This window comes from Pongo abelii, chromosome 17 (assembly GCF_028885655.2).
Source record: "Pongo abelii isolate AG06213 chromosome 17, NHGRI_mPonAbe1-v2.0_pri, whole genome shotgun sequence".
NCBI classification, from domain to species: domain Eukaryota; kingdom Metazoa; phylum Chordata; class Mammalia; order Primates; family Hominidae; genus Pongo; species Pongo abelii.
Window position 1 is genome coordinate 24,450,690 of NC_072002.2, and position 9,331 is coordinate 24,460,020.

Sequence of the window (9,331 nt, forward strand, 5' to 3'; positions counted from 1 at the left end):
GGCAGAAGACCAAAATCCTAAAGGATAGGAATGTTCTTCTTCTTCTTTTTTAAATTAATTAATTAATTTTTTTTTTTTTTTTTTAGACAGAGTTACTCTGTCACCCAAACTGGAGTGCAGTGGTACAATCTTGGCTCGCTGCAACCTCTGCCTCCCGGGTTCAAGCGATTCTCCTGCCCCAGCCTACTGAGAAGCTGGGACTACAGGCACCTGCCACCACACCCAGCTAATTTTTGTATGTTTTTGTAGAGACGGGGTTTTGCCATGCTGCCCAGGCTGGCCTTGAACTCCTGGTCTAAAGCAATCTACCCGCCTCAGCCTCGTAAAGTGCTGGGATTACAGGCATGAGCCACCACACCCAGCCAAGGAAAGAAAAGTTCTAACAAGCAAGAGGCACCCTCCCTCCTGCGAGGCTGAGAGTAGAGTGTGCTCTGATGCCCCAGGGGAGCTGAGTCCCCACTCAGAAAACTTGTCTCTACAGGAGAAGGCTGTGTTCCCTTTTTGCACAATGGATTTTATTATTTATTTATTTAATCTATTTATTTATTTATTTTTGAGATGGAGTCTTGCTCTGTTGCCCAGGCTGGAGTGCAATGGCATGATCTTGGCTCACTGCAACCTCTGCCTCCTGGGTTCATGCAATTATCCTGCCTCAGCCTCCCAAGTAGCTGGGACCACAGCCACCTGCCACCACGCCCGGCTATTTTTTGTATTTTTAACAGAGACAGGGTTTCGTCATGTTGGCAGAGTTGGTCTCGAACTCCTGACCTCAGGTGATCTGCCCCACCTTAGCCTCCCAAAGTGCTGGGATTACAGGTGTGAGCCACTGCATCCGGCCTAGTGCAATGGATTTTAGAGCAGACTTGATGTAGCCATCAACGTTGTGAAAACTGGCTTGAGGCCTAATGCCTATTTCCATTTTCCCATAGCAAGGTTTATAGGTGCAGGAAATGTGTATGAGACCTAAGATAATGAATTTTTATACCTGTGAAAGTGGAGAAAATATAAATTTAAAACAACCTGCTGGCAAAGAGGTAATTAAGTAATTTTTCATAAATACTGAGTCTTCCATTCTTTAGAGACCTTGAAGTGTACCTGGTCCCAGGCCCCTCATCACAGAAAAGTGAAATGCAGAGGGGTTGAAAACCCTGCTCATGTCACAGCAGGGCCCAGTGGGTCCTCATGCCTGACCCCCAGGCCATCACTTTCCTGTCATGCCAGAAGTCCCTGCATGCCAAGTAATTGCTTTCAGAGATTAACCAGAGGAGAAGGTGTAAACCTGGGATCTACTTTACCCCTATATGAAACAGCTTTAGGGATGACATGTAAGCCAGAGCTCCACAGTTAAACAGCATGGCAGCTGAATCCTCACAAGGACCTTTTTGGGGAAAAAAAAAAAAAAAAAAAAGGTAGTGGCCAGGCACAGTGGTTTATGCTTTTAATCCCAGCATTAATCCCAGCACTTTCGGAGGCCGAGGCAGGAAGACTGGTTGAGGCCAGTTCAGTTCATGACCAGCCTAGGTAATAGAGTGACACTTCATCTCTACAAACATTTTTTTTTTTAAATTAGCCAGGCATGGGGGTGCATGCTAATTTAAAAAAGTAGTCCCAGTTACTTGGGAGGCTGAGGCAGGAAGATTGTTTGAGCCCAGGGGGTGGAGGCTGCAGTGAGCCATGATCAGTGATCAGGCCACTGCATTCCAGTCTGGGGAACAGAGCAAGACACTGTCTCAAAAAAAAAGAAAAAAAAAAGAAAGAAAGAAAGAAAAAATAGAAGAAAAAAGAAGAAAGAAACCTCTCAGCCCAGGCAAACAAACCAAGATGCAAGATGGCTGGTCACCCTAACTCTTCAGAGAATTTCCACAGTATTTGTGGCTTTTCCCTCGCTTTCTTTTCCTATGTCTGGTGGATTGGTAAACTCTTTCTCAATGATATATTAGATTAGATATGTAAATCCAATGAAAACCTATGAGAACAGTTGTAAATTACCCCACCTCCTGGATCAAAGTACAATTGGCTAAGTAACGGAAATTGTAATGGTAATGAGCCTTAAATCTTTACCCAGGAAAGTCAATGAAGTTGTGTTTATGCCCCGTCTGAAGGCAGCCCTGCTCTTCCACGACTTAAACATGCAAAGTGTTCCTGATGTTTTGGGAGTCAGAATATGGATCGAGGTGAGTCAAAGTTAACCAATGAATGAGTAATGAATTGGTTAACAGAAAGATTATTGTGCCTTAGTTTCCTCATTTACCAATCAAATGTAGTAATAGTACGTACTTCGTAAGATCCTTACAAAGGTTAAATGAGTTAATACCTGGAAAAGCACTTCGGGGAGTGCCGAGCGCATAGGAAGGACTCTAGACGTGTTCATAAAATAAATAAATAAAAACTGCGTGGGACAATTTTTGTTTTTGTTGTCTTTCTGATGCAGCTAGGAGCTATGTATACATGTGCTTATACACAGTCACACACAAACTCATGAAGAACATGCTCACAGGAGTGAATATGAGAAGATTTAAAAATATATTTGAACCTCACTTTAATGTAAGGTCAAGATTTAAACCAAAGACAAATGAAGTTGACTCTTCTCTTCATGAACAATTTCTTTAAAGGGTGAAACTCCCTCATTTACCGAACTTTTGGCTCACACATAGCTGTGTTCACACCACTTTCAGCCAGCTGTCCAGACCGTGGGAAGTGGGACACGTGGGCAGCCTTGCTTCTGAGCTTCCACCTCCACTGCTTGCCTGAGAACATCAGGGAATCTGCCTACTTCCCTTTGTTCAGCCAATAGCAGATGTCTGAGCTCACTTTATTAGAAGGGGTTTGCTGGGTCACAAGGGGTTAGAACTTAGGAGGGGAGTTAATACAAGCACCTGAAACAAGCACAGTCCAGACAAAAGTGACAGGCAGATGTGTCCCTGTTTCTGGGGGGTCGCGGTGGTTAAAATAAAAAGAGAGATGGGCCCCTGTTTCCAGGGGTCATGGTGGTTAAAGTGACAGACAGATGGGTCCCTGTTTCCAGGGGTCGCAGTGGGCTTGGCACCCAGTGAGCAGGGTGGAATGAACTGGAGATGACATGGCAGGAGGGGCTGGAGGGGGCACTCGAACCTGACCTTCCAGTGGGAGGGCTGGGGTGTGTGGATATGAGGGGCGGGGCAGAGGGGAGCCAGGCGGACGCACAGCTAGGGTGCTGTGGGGCCAAAGGGAGGGAGTGGTTTGAGAAAAGCACATGGAGTAACGTAAAGAGATGAGAGACAGCGGGCACCGGCATGAGAGCGCAGACTCAGGGCCTCCTCACTGACAGCCACACCCTCCTGGCCACGAGGCTGGATTTCAGCAGGGTGTCTTGTTCCAAAAAAAAAAAAACAAAAAAAAGTGTATTGATGTGCTCAATTCCTATCAGTCAAGCCTATGGTAACCATGATAAAAATGGTATTTTCACAATGACAGAGATGGTGAGAACAATCAAGATTTGATCATTGGGACAAGGATGGATTGGAAGAACCAAACACAACATGAAGGGAATTAAGTAGGAGGTAGAGGAATGGGAGGACGGAGTCGGGTTCATAGAGCTTCACATCAATGTGATAATAGACAACTGGGTGGGGCTGAAATTTTAGAAGAGTCATGGCTGAAGATAGGGATTGAAAAAGCACTGACCCAGAGTTGAAAAATTAAAGCCATGAAAAACTGGGGCTAAAAGCAGGTGGAGGGAGAAACAGAGCTTGGGAGCTAGGGTCCCTTGAAAGGCAGGTGGGTCAGGGCCCCTGGAACTGAGGTCCAGGTCTCTGATGACCATCAAGTCAATGCCAGTCCCTCTAGCCCCCAGACTGTAGCCCCTGATGGTGAACTATAAACATCTTGTATCCCACTTCCCATCCACGCCCTGGGGTGCACCCTGGGGGCCGATGACAGTGTCAGGCATTCCTGTGCTTGCCATGGGCCAGCACCCCTGGGTGGGTGGGGATGGGCTGAGAGCCAGGCTGCTGTGGAGGAAACACCTGAAAGAAGGTCTCCCCATCCCCCTTCAGTGCTGCCCCCAAGACCTGAGCTGTCTGTGTTGTGGTCACCCCCAAAGTGGGTGAAGGGAGGATAGAGTTTCCCAGGTAAGATGGAGCCTGCGAGAGCCCAGGGACCCTGTACCCTGGCCTGGCGTGACTCGGGAGGCGGATCTGGTGCAGAGGCTGAAATTCGAGAATCATCAGAAAAATTACCCACAGGAAACACTGTGTCCACAAAGAGAGAAAAGAAAAAGGGGGAGCCCCAACCCCTATTTAAAAAGTCTGGAAGAGGAGAAGGGGCCCCCAAAAAAGGGAAGAGGTGAGCCAGGCTGGGACGGATACCTTTGGGAGGGTCAGCAGACGCCCCCTGTTCTGCTCTGCTCTGGGAGCCCTGCCCTGATAGATCCTGTGTCTACGCTAAGCACACGCCAGCCGGGCCTCACAGGAGAGCACAGGTCTTCCCTCCTGGTGGTGGAAATGCAATCACAGCCTGAGGCCCAGAGCCAGGGCCCAGGGCAGGGCACACCACACATAGAGGCTTGGACCAAGCATAGAAAAGGGGTGGATTTCACCCTCAGGGATGCTGAGCTGAGCCCAGCGAGGACATGGCATTTTCTGGGCTGAGGACAGGTCTGCTGAAGTCAGAGGCAGTGCAGTCGGACTTCAGATTTGTACTCTTGCCACTGTCACCTGGGATAAATGCCGGCCGTTTCACCTTCATTGGTTCCTTTGAGAGACCAGATCTTTCCCTTTGGAAATTCGGAATTTGAAACATAAAACTGAAAGAGCAGTGCCAGCCTGTCCATAAACCGGGTCCCTGCCGTCCAGAAGCTGCCAAACCACCACCCAGCCTCAGCCTGGCGAATGGACTTGGCCATGTCAGGGTTGTTGGGTTCACCTTCTACATCCTTCCCAGAAAGGCCCTTCTAAAATGCCTTCCCAAACGTGTGCCAGGCATCATTCTAAGTGGCTTACATATGTTTCCTCATCCAATTCTCCAACAACTCAGCTGTGAGGACTCCAAAGAACCCCATGTACAGGTGGAGAAACAGAGGCCCAAAGAGGTAAAGTCACTTGCCCAAGGTCATGTGGCCCGGGGCACTGGCATTGACCCCTGCAGGGTGGCTCCAGAGTCCTCTCCGGTAACCACTGGACTACGCTGCCTGTCAAGGGTGGATCAGCTCATTTGGGGTCCTTAAGCTCCTTGAAGCATAAATCGTGTTCTGTTCTCTTTCGTCTTGGCACATCCTGACAACCATGCTAAGCAGGAATGATCACCGAAGAGGAATGATCACCGAAGAGGAAGCTAAGTGTAGAGGGGTTTACAAGTTTTCTGGCATCACACCTGGAATTGGAATCCTTGTCTATTAATTCCAAGTCCTCGGCCTTAACAACAGCAACAGAAGTAGACTTTTACCCTAGGTCTAGGGAGCAGAACTACAGCATGTGGCTGGAAGAAGCCCCTGGCAGCAAACCCCACCCTGGATCACAGCTTGGCAGAGAAAAACACCAGGGACTTAGGAGCAAAAGATTTCATTGTGAACTTCTACTCCACCAACTCAATGATTTAGGGTAAATTTCTTCAATTTGTGGAAACGATCCTGCCCTGATAATGGTCTTCCTATTGCCCAGGATTGTTAGGCATTGAAAACTAACGATGCCCTCTGTAAACTGTAAAGTGCTGTGTGGCTGCCAGTGCGGTTGTGGTTGCCAATGGTAATACCTTTTCTCACTAGGGCTGTGAGGGTTATGAAATGGCTATTTCTCACCACGGTAAAAATTCCTTCTCTCAGGTAGGCAAGAGCTCAGTGCTGCTGTGCAGCAGAAGCTTGAGCTCAGAAATCCTTCACATCACTGCCTTTGAGGTGTGGGGTGCACAGCATGCGGGTAGTACATCATGGTTGTGTATTCCTGGGATTTCGTCCACAGAGTGTGAGTGGATGTTTTCTGATAGGTCACTACAGTCCAGTGTGTTACAGACGTGCTGAGTCACACAATATTCAAGGGCTTTCTTGTCTATAGCAATTCTCAAAACCTTTAATAGGCTGTGGCATGTAGTTCCAGAAAATATTACATAGAATTTCTTAAACATTTTCAGCTGGGTTTTTTTTTTCGGAATTTTTTTCAAGGAGCATCTCCTCAGAATAACGATCTGTGACTCACTCTGAGAAATGCCGCATGCTGGAAAGAGTTAAGAAACAAACAGTTGAGATGAAAAAAGTACTGGGCGGGCCCTCGATTCTTCAGGAGGCTCATATCTTCACCTGTGGAGCTTCTAGTGCAAATCCATCTCCCCCTCTCGCTCTTTCTCTGCCCACTAATCGCTTACATATCATTGTTACTGGGAGCAGCAAAGCCTGTCTGGGCAGGGTGGTGGATATCCTGAAGTCAACTCCCACAGTGTTTTACTGAGGAACGTTCATGCCTCGCTGCTTCCAAGCACTTGCTGCTTAATGATCTCTGTGTAACTCAGCCTGTCTTCTCCGGCAGGGTAGGGGGTATTTCTTTTTCTTTTTTCTTTTTTGAGACGGAGTCTGGCTCTGTCACCCAGGCTGGAGTGCAGTGACGTAATCTCAGCTCACTGCAAGTTCCGCCTCCCGGGTTCATGCCATTCTCCTGCCTCAGTCTCCTGAGTAGCTGGGACTACAGGCGCCCGCCACCATGCCCGGCTAATTTTTTTGTATTTTTAGTAGAGACGGGGTTTCACTGTGTTAGCCAGGATGGTCTTGATCTCCTGACCTCGTGATCTGCCCGCCTCGGCCTCCCAAAGTGCTGGGATTACAGGTGTGAGCCACCGTGCCCGGCCAGTAGCGGGTATTTCTATCAGAAACTTTTGAATGTCTCTGGGATGCTAAACTAGGAAAACCTTCCTCTACTCCAATAATCTAGTTGGAAAGGGAAGAAAGAGCCAAGGACTTTGTCTTTCGGTAACATTGTGAACTTTCAAGAAGGAGAGAATAAATCCAGTGAGTCAGACAAAAAAGATGACAGGTTGCTTGGGGGCGCAGACAATATGCACCCTAATGTAGGCCTGTGTAGGAGTCCAGGACTCAGATAGAGGCAGGCAAATGAGGGGTGACCGGTAAGAGCTGCTTCCAGAGCTTCAGAGCAGACCTCCATCCTGCATGACCTGTGGGGGGAAGGCGGGTCCTCTGGCTGCTGCGGCTAAATTGCCAGGGTTGGTTTGTCAGACACTCCTGCACTGGATCCTCTAATGCAGGGTTCTGTGGCTTGGGGCTAAAACAGTGCTTAGATGTGCCTCAAAAGAATATTCCAGACCAGGACTATCCAATAGAACTTTCTGCAGTGATAGAGATGCCTTCTGTGTGTGTGTGCACTGTCCAAAATGGTAGCCAGATGGGGCTATTGAGCATTTGAAATGTGGCTAGTGTGACCAAAGAAGGGAACTGTATTTTATTTTTCATTAATTGAAATCCTAACAGCTGGCTATCCCATAGGACAGCGCAGATCCATGATGGTGTTTGCAGACATTTCCTAAGTGTTTACGGCACAGGGGTGAAAAAGAGGGATCTTGTATTTTCAAATCTGTCTGTGGTTCCCAGGAGGCGACAATACCCCAACCCAGGGTGCAGCCCCTGCACACGTGTGAGGACATTTTTGGCTTATCATGGTTCTCGGGGGATGCCATGAGTATTTCCTGGGCAGGGCTAGGGATGCTCAATGACGGGCAGTGAAAGAACAGACCACACAGAGAACCACCCTAGAGAAGCACTGCCCAGGACAGAGCCTCAGCCACACTCAGAACAGCTGTCATCCACCATGTCATTTTGTCATGGCTCAGGGCCAGGAAAGGGACAAGGGGTGAATAGAATAAGCATTTGCATGCCGAGTGTCTGTGCATGCATGTGTACTTCAGAGAACACACCCTAGCTGCAAGTTTTCATCTGATCGGTAAGCGCAAATCCCATGCACCAATTCTATAATTTATCCTCACTCTCTGTCGGTAGGGTAGTAGGCTTGGGATTGGTCCGCATAAAGTCTTGGTCACAGTGGGCCCTGGTGCTTTAGTCAGGACCAGCTTTCTCCCTGCTCTGGAATCTGTAAGCTTGCTCTGCAGCGCCACCTGGTGGTTAGAAAAATTCTGACCCTGAACTCTCCTTGATAAACCTGAATTGTTTCTTATGCCAAAAACAGAGGCAAGGCGGGGAATAAACTGCAAATAAACGTGTTCGTTCCATTCCAAAAACGTTTGCTAGTGGAAGTCAGCATGAGGTGGTTATGAGCTCCAATGCCAGGGAAGTGCTCTGGAGAAGACCCTGACAACCAGAGGGCCTCACCGTCCCCGAGAGCTCACCAGGCACAAGCATCTCCCAGGGGACGCCCTGGCTCAGCTCCCTCCCAGGAAAGCCCCCTCAAGGCTTCGGGACAGACCTAACTTGGTTCCACCATTTTCCCTCCTTCCCTGCCCGTTTCTCATGTGGGCTGCTGGCTTCCCTCCATCTCACCTTCCCTCACTCTCTGCTTCCCTTCTGTTCTGTGATCTACTCATGTCGCACCCCTTGTGGCTTCTTCTCCAGACTTGCAATGTGCCGTCTCTGCCCTGTTTCCTTCATTCCGTCTGTAAGCGGGGGGCTCATGGCTGCTGCTGGGCACACAGCCTAGGCTGGAGCGGGGCAGGGTGAGGAGGCATTTCAAGGGGGCAACCTGCACAGCCTGTGGCGTCGTCACCAAGCCAAACATGCCCTGTACTTCAGAGAGCAAGGGCTGAACAACGAAGCCTGTGGACACAGGCACGCCAGGTCACAGCTGCTCAGAGGTGAGTCAGGGATGTCTGGCTGAACTCGGGCTCTAACTTCAGCAGCCTTTCCTGTGTACTCTATGGGGTCTCCGGGTTTGCTACTGCAGCCTGAGAACATCCTGGGCTTCCTCAAGCCTCCCCCTGCTCCCCACGATGGTGTCCTCCCCTCACTCCCAGGGGGAATCTCTGAGCTTAATAATTCAAGCACGCTCAACTGTGACAAGGGACCCGTGTCAGCATGGGAAATGTTATCTGCCTCTGTTGACTCCTCAGTAAAGAATCTCAAAGGCCTCAGCAAATGACTGCGTGGCCTGTGAGAACCCTTGCCACCCTCCCAGGGTGGACCTTGGATCTAAGATCCTCACAGCCCATGGCAAACTCCTTCAGGATGGAATAAAAGCCAGGGTCAGGGGTGCAAGAGGCTCCCAGGTGCACATCCAGACATGAAAGCTGCACGCCACAGGGGGCCATTCATGCCTCACCCGAAGCCCCTGCCACCCGGCTTCCACATGCTGAAGTTTGGCTCAGACATTTTGTGCTGGAGTCCCGGCAGCTCCACAGGCAGGTG